The following is an 8,195-nucleotide window of genomic DNA, read 5'->3' as shown; positions in this document are numbered from 1 at the left end:
AGATTGTTTTCTTATATAATTAATTTAAAAAGTCAACTGTATTTCATAACGAAAATTAACATAAAATACATTCGAATAGAAACTGTCTAGGGAGACTACTCTAATATTTGTAGGAATAATAGTTTTTATTTTTTTATTTTATTTTATGAGAAGAAAAGTTAATCATGTAGGTTCTATGAAATATTACCTTGCATTTAAAAAAAAAAAGATATTCGATAGGTTTAGAATGAGAAATAGTCAAAATTATTTACTATATTCATTCGTTGTTGTTTTTTTAATAATATAGTACAAAGACCTGTTTTAATTATTTTTTAAAAATCTTATTTTAATTAATAAATTATAAATGAAGATCGAGATTTAAAAAAAATAGTTTAACTGTCCCTAAACAATTGTATCAATCGCTGAGAAATTAAGAATTAATAATTACGTTTAACGCTTTATTAATTAAACGAGTTGAATTATTTCCGTTTTGATAAACTCTCTCTCTCTCTCTTTATAACTACTAACGCTTGATCATTGAGTTTCTCGAGAGAGAAATACAGGAGAGCGGTACTTATCATTGACAATGTCATTGATAATTTCATTGAGTATTTCATAGAAAATAGTGTTTGATCGGCTGGAGAGAAAGAAAGAGAGAGAGAGAGATAGATAGATAGAGAGAGAGAGAGAGAGAGAGAGAGAGAGAGAGATGTCCGCACGGGGGCTTTTATATATTAGGATGATTCGGATTTTAACTATTTAGTTATTTGCTTCCTTTGACACTAATATAGTTTAACATGAAGTAAAGTACATTGCGATTTGACCAAATAATTATTTTTCTAAACAAGTATAAGATTAACAATATATAGACTTACGAGCCGGCCCGCGGCATAACATACGCCGCTATTTAGTTGTTTCTAATTTTCAAAAATTCATAATTTGTGAATTCGACAGTACCAACGCTGACACTGAAAATATTTCTTTAAAACACTATAAGTAGCTCGTTAAGGACCATAACCCCCCCCCCCTTCCTTCCCCCCCTCCCCCCCCCCCCCCTACGTTTAAAATCGTTGGCTCTGCTTGTAAACATTTAGAGTGAACACAGCTCACTAAAACCATGTAGGGGTGGGGAGGTAGGGAGAGCGTTTGCAGCTTGTTTTCTAACGGCTCGAAGAGGAGAATTATATATATAGATAATTCACGTGGCTTGTATTTTATTAAACTTTTAAATATCGTTTACGTTTACATTTAAGTTGTTGTTGTGGTTGTATGTTAGTGATGTTATATGATTTGCTTAAGGTTTACGCTTACTATTATGCTTGCGCTTACTTTTACGTTACGGGTTGCGTTTCGGTTTACTTTAATGTTTGCGTTTAAGTGTGCGTTTACATTACCGTTTACGTTTATGGTTGTGGTTAAGGTTATACTTGTGGTTTAGGTTATATTTGCATATAAACATGTAATCGAAAATATATTTATTCTCCATAACCGTGTAGTGCCGGGTATAAAGATGCTAGTAACAAATAAGTATTGATATGACAAACAATTCTCAAATTACTAATTTCAATTTGATTTCAATGAAATTTAATTTATATAATCGTAATAATTTATAATGTATAACTATTGACATTGAAATTGAAATAAAATTTTGTTTCTTGTTTAATTTCAGCTGATTTTTTCAGCGATGCAATTGCTTTTACAACACCCCATAAGTCTTCATACATAAGATCATAATCCGCGTCTCGCTCTCTCAAGTTCTCGCGTTCATCTAATTGTTCCTCTTCTCGTGATAGATCTTTTCTTTTAGCTGTTCTATAAAGTGATCTTTTGTTTCCGTATGAGCTCTATGATCATATTTTGAATCATATGATATTTATCTATCACATCTTTAAAAGTCCCTGTATTGCTGTCTTGTAAAGAGATATCTTTAAGCTGCAAGGCTGTTCTAAACTTTAGAATTTCTAGACTGTGTAACCTTGTTTGTAAGTCGTATTTGCATAGGTTAGAGAGCTCTTGTACGATCATGACAGCCTCTTTTCGATTCTCCTCTTTCAAGTATCGAGTTTCAGATTCTTGAATTAGTCTGTCTCTTTCTACCCTGGCTCGTTTAAAGTTAGTAGCGTTGATTTCGATGGCTTAACTGATCAATGGCTTCAATCAGTAAATCTAACTGTTTTCTTTTGTTTGTGTCTTTATTGTCAAATATAACAACTCGACCTTTGCATTCTTCACTCAAATCATTCTTGATTTAATTACCAATCTTCAATTGATTCGACCCTGATTTCTTCAGGGTCTAAAGTACCAATATTTGTTAACAAATGTTTACACAAATTTCGTACAAAATCTTCGCCGAAAAGCGCCTTTAGCGATGTGACTTTCTGTTGATCTTCTTTCGTAAATCTCCCGCCAAACCTGACCACCAATAAAAGCGCATGAAAGCCGTTAGGAGTGTCTGCCATGGCGTATTTCATTGCTGCAGCAATCTGTTTGTCCGCTTCTTCTTGTGTTAAGTCTGTGTCTCCCACTTCACATTGATTTAAAAGACTTCAACGACTTCACTATGACTTCAAAGATATCAACGACTTTATTGACCTTAAAGATTTCAACGAATTCACTATGACTTCAACGACTTTTTAAACTGACTTTACTGATTTCAAATGACTTATTGGACTTCAGTTCTGACTGTATTTACTTCACTGACTTCAAATACTTAATTGACTTCAGTTTTGACTACACTGACTTCACCTTACTTCTGACTGTATCGACTTCAATTCGATTTTCTCGACTTAAATTCACAAACTCGACTTAATTTACTATTCTGTCCGTTATTCAAAATCATTCGTGGGTCAAATTCTATCTAGCATGGGATCAATGTGCTAAGACCGATGGGCTGGGGCTCGATGTGGACAATTGTGTTGCGAGCTTTCATATTGTCTATTATCACTATAATTGTGTCTGTGTAGGTGTGTTGATTGGGTCATCTGGTATAAGGCTGACAAGGAGTAACCGTACTCTTTGTCAACTATCAAATTCTTTGTTATATAATCCTCTGATTCGTTGTTTACTGATTAATCCAATCTCGGCAATCTATTACTGAGTATGTCGTTCTGCATTCTTAAGTTAAGAAAAACTTCACCAATCTCGGTAATCTTTTTAGAATGACGCTCAATAACCTCGTTAATTTCTGCTATGAACTTGTCCATTTTGATTTGCAACTTGCTTACTTTGTGTCTACCTTTTCGTTGTCTCAAATTCTGGGCTGCTTGTTTAGTTGTTGTTTGTGGCTCATAAATTCTACATTAAATTTCTTCACTCCTGTAATGTTGCCAAATATCATATCGTATGGCCCGTTTTAAAAACAAATGCTTCAACTGTTTTACACGCTGAGGGTCTGGCTATGGTGACTATAGCTGTTGGCCTGTGTATTGGTGGTGTTGTACGAATGTGTTACGTAGGCCTACTGCCACTGCGGAGCATAGTGTATCCCTAATTGCTGTGGCGTATTTGTCATTTGACTTTTGATGTAAATATTTCTGTTCTTTTACAAGGTTCTTTAAACGATGACATAAATGCTATTCTATTAATGTGTCTATATTTCTGTCTGTTGCGTTGATTATCTTGTTGGCGTCTATCATAATACAGTATTCTGCAATTTTTGTGTGTGTCCTGTTCTATTACAGTAGTAACATTGGATACTGTGAAAGTCTTCTGGTTGACTGTAGTACACCTGTATGTTATGGTTTCTCGTATTGTTTCTCTGGTCTTTTGTGTTCTGCTAACAGTTTTTTTGGCTGTCATTAGTCCATGTTTATTGGCTAACTTGGCATCTATTTTTTGCATCGAATTCTTCTTCGGTTAACAAGAAATCTGGATCTCTGTTTACCTTGTAATCTACAAATATATTAATTAAATCTTCCATAGCACTTGGGTCATCTAAAGTTTTTGCGACAAATTCTTTAACAATTTATAAACAGTCTGAATTTTTTTTGTTATTTTGTATTGTCCATGCATAATAATCACTTCATCGATAAAATCTGAATCCTCAATAGTTTTTGAATTGCTTTCCGATTTCACTGTATTCTGAACATTTGTGTCTAGTAACGAGTCAGCAATTCTACCTGACTCTTCTAGGTCTGACTCGGGTTCAGTTTTAGGGACTACTTCGTTCAATGGAGGCATGTTTAAGAGTAGTGTGGTTGATGTGTAACAACAAACAGACAAAAAGGCAGAAAAACAGCTGGTACCAAATATCCCGAACATGATTTACACAACAATACATTATCCAAATATAAAATAATTGAAAAAGTAACCTAAAAGAAAAATGAGCTACACTGTACATCACCATTACAGCCGCACCCATTACTGATAAAGCTCACGAAGCTTTTATCTGTTGATCTCTGTTGGCTTAGCTCCGCCCTCTCGTCTAGCATCTGTTTCTTTTTCTCTAATGTGATCCGCCTTTCTTAGCCAGTTCTGCCTCCAGGTAAACGATTAATTCATCATGTATCTCGTTCAATTGTTCGAATATTTGTATTTTTTAGTGATCTGACGTCATTGATGACGCCTATCACCAAAATGTTTAGGAATAACTTTTCTTGAGAATTCGCTTCGTTTTCCAAAGAATCTAAAAAAATGAAATGCATGTATAGATAATCTAGTACATTATTTTTTTCTTTAAATAAGGAAAAATCACGACTTTTAAAATATGACACCGGATCATCACAATTTTAATCAACACCCCCCCCCCCCCTATCCACCTTACTCTCGTTTCATACTCGCAAATTTGGTCTTGGAAAGCCCGCGTTTTTCCTCTAGACATCAGATCTATAAGTTAAACTACTCGGTGTTAAATCATTCTGCACGTTTTAAGTTTTAAATTAAGTAATGGGTGTTATTAAAACACAAGTGACACAAAATTAACATTTCAAAGTTCGGTACAATATCTAGAGCAGTGGTTTTTAACCTTTTTTGGAGATACCGAAATCCAGTTTTATACGCGCATTCGCCAAACCCTTTATCCTAGTTCTATCGTATGCACTGACAAATCCCATTGAAAATTGTATGTCTCGGGTGTGTATCGTGAAGGGATAGTGTGGTCAGACCCAGGCTCAGCCAAAATCGGTATTTGAAAAGCAAAACAAATGTCTAAATATTGACATTTTATAAAGTTGGTGTCGGTTTTTTCTCAAGATGTGTGGTAGAGAGTGTGTGTGTGTGTGGGGGGGGGGGGGGGGGTGAGGGGAAAGATAAAAATCGTAAAACAAATGGGAAGTCATTTACGAATGACCCCTCTGCCCCCACTTGAAACCCACAGTTATCCAAGAATAACGTGCAGTCTAGTGAATTACGAAATTTAATGTGGTTACAGAATTACTTAGTACAAAATTATCATGTGAGATGTGAATTATTATTGTATAAATATCGTAGCGTAATTAACAAAAGAGGTACTATATTTGGGTAGGAGTAATACATTAAGTAAAAACTACTACTTTATGTTAGTTAATTATACCCGATTAGTAGTGATTTGTTGTTTTCCACTAAGAATAATTCCTTTTTAGTGGATCTGATGTGATGTTTATGGTATATGATATGAATGGCACTGTATTGAATCCTGGCTTTTACGTCATGAATCAATTTGAAATGTACTTCATAGGATGTATACCCAACCAGTAATCTGACATGTGTACTTTAATGAATCGTCATAGAAAGTGTGTGTGGAGAGAGGTACTGAACAGAAATGTCAAGAATTAATTAAGACTGCTTTGGTCATTAAGATGGTATGTGTATATGTCACGCTTGTTGTCATTGTTAGGGGAAACAGTATTATGGATCACTGATGTGTTAAATGAAGCTAATGTTATTAACTTGTGGTGAGAGGGGGGATGTTATGATGTATGTGATAGAGTACGAGATTACGTATGTTGTAAAAGGATTTTAGATAAATAAAAAATGATGGCTGTTTGAGGAAGTTTCGTTGTTACCTGGGAAGAAAGTTTTGAAGTCTTGCGTCTTGTTATGTTAGGGTTAGGTCGTGAATGTAATCAAGTATTAGTATCGTTTATTCAAGTAATCATATGTGTCCATATAATAAACAGTGTAGTGAACCAATGTCATCCTGTCGAGACATTGTCTGCGTTGATATCGTCGAAACTCGATGAAGAACTCCGGAATGGTTAGCGAAAAACATGATGTTAGTGAAACCCCTCTCACTGCATAACTTCAGTATGCATTGTCCCCAGTTATAACACTAGCCATGCCTTACCATAGCTAATAACTCCATCTAAGTGATTTGCCTTGGTCACGAACACATAGTCGTTGGAGTTCCTCAAGGAATGTATGCGCCATGGCCGGTGACTTATACAAGGTTTAACGCCAAGCTATACCGTTATGGCATCACCTCCTCTCATGTTTTGGTCTGGCAGCTGAGGATTTGTTGACGTGGAATGGCGCTTGGAGCTATGTGCCAAATTTAGGGGATGGAAGGAAGCAAGTAAGGTCACAAAAATTAGGTAGTTGATTATCGAAAAAAAAAACAATTTTCTTACTCAATTACTAAGACCTGACATTTAGTTTTACAGGTACGACCCTTTTGATGTCAACACGCAGTACAATTCAACAAAGACTATAAATTCTTTTTTTACCAAATACAACAAGATCCTAATTGACGGAAACCTACGATGGATCCCTTACCCTCTCAATTAAAATGGGCACTAAAATATTCAGTAAAAATGAACCCGCAAAAACAATCTATCCTTCTATCAAACTACCACCTAGTAACAATATTCCCTGAAAAAAAAAACATCAGACATTACATTAAATTATAAAAACAAAACAATAGATATCCTAATAACAAATTACAGGCAGAAAACCAGCCTGCCAACGCTCCTCATCTACACAACACTAGAAAAATCGGTGTAAAACCAAACACACCTAAATACACCTCGACAGCTAATCCCAACAGCACAACTACCAGCGCAAGCACGCAACAGCCAGAAACGGAAGAGCAACGACAGCTTTCACCAGCACATTACAGCAAGACGACTCTAATTCAACACAACCATAGACTTCTATGGAAAAAACAACACCAGTGAAAAGTATCAAGGTTCAAGGTTGAGGCCTACACGAACTCTCGTACCCTATCACGCACATTATAACCCTTATCTACTACGACTGAGACTCCTGGCTTTTCTCCTGCAATTTTTTTTTAAATCACTACAATACTAAACAAGTCACAACAACAGTACTCTAGTACTGGAAAACACGAGAAGCTAATGGAACACAGTCACTGAATTTTAACAGATGTCACCAGTAGATGGTACCATTAGATATTACCAGTATATTATACCATTACATATTACCAGTAGATATTACCAGTAGATATTACCAGTAGATATTACCAGTTAATATTACCAATATATATACCAGTAGATATTACCAGTAGATATTACCAGTTAATATTACCAATATATATTACCAGTAGATATTACCAGTAGATATTACCAGTAGATATTACCAGTAGATATTACCAGTAGATATGACCAGTAGATATTACCAGTAGATATTACCAGTAGATATTACCAGTAGATATTACCAGTAGATTTTACCCGTAGATATAACCAGTAGATATTACCCGTAGATATTACCAGTAGATATTACCAGTAGATATGACCAGTAGATATTACCAGTAGATATTACCAGTAGATATTACCAGTAGATATTACCAGTAGATTTTACCCGTAGATATAACCAGTAGATATTACCCGTAGATATTACCAGTAGATATTACCAATAGATATTACCAATATACATTACCAGTAGATATTACCAGTAGATATCATCAGTAGATATTACCAGTATTCTAGACTAACATACATAAATGGTCACAGCCCGTACCAAATAATTCAATTTATGTGTCAGGTAAAAACAAATCCAATTAAGATATAATATAATACAAATAAAAACATCTCCGTCATATTTAGAGTTTCATGCATTCTGTTGAAAGCGTGAAGATAAAAGGTAGAATAAAAAAATACTTCGAATATTTATTTATCATATCATTACACACTAGCCGTATCTAAATTTAAATGTTAACGCACAAACGTGTATTTGTAGACAAAATGTTTTAAGAAAAGTATATATATAGCTACGCTCAAAACAACTAACAAACACGTCACGGCCGTTCCTAAATATCATGATTTGTTACATAAATATAATAA

The 8,195-nt window shown here is 34.7% G+C and overlaps 1 long non-coding RNA gene across 2 annotated transcripts; it reads right to left on the bottom strand.

Annotated features, from left to right (window-relative positions):
• Positions 1 to 1,584: 1,584 nt before the first annotated feature.
• LOC131953983 (uncharacterized) lies at positions 1,585 to 7,031 on the bottom strand. 2 transcript variants are annotated; one of them, XR_009388726.1, is made up of 3 exons: positions 6,910 to 7,031; positions 5,961 to 6,435; positions 1,585 to 4,603 (listed from the first exon to the last, which is right to left on the bottom strand). It is a non-coding gene; the product is annotated as an uncharacterized LOC131953983 (long non-coding RNA). The 2 variants fall into 2 exon arrangements; XR_009388725.1 differs by having other exon boundaries at positions 6,242 to 6,435.
• Between the last annotated feature and the right edge of the window lie 1,164 nt (positions 7,032 to 8,195).

This window comes from Physella acuta, unplaced genomic scaffold (assembly GCF_028476545.2).
Source record: "Physella acuta isolate Inbredline_101_S28 unplaced genomic scaffold, ASM2847654v3 ptg000968l, whole genome shotgun sequence".
Classification (NCBI taxonomy): domain Eukaryota; kingdom Metazoa; phylum Mollusca; class Gastropoda; family Physidae; genus Physella; species Physella acuta.
The sequence above is the reverse complement of the archived record's forward strand: the minus strand, read 5'-3'. Positions and strand labels throughout refer to the sequence as shown.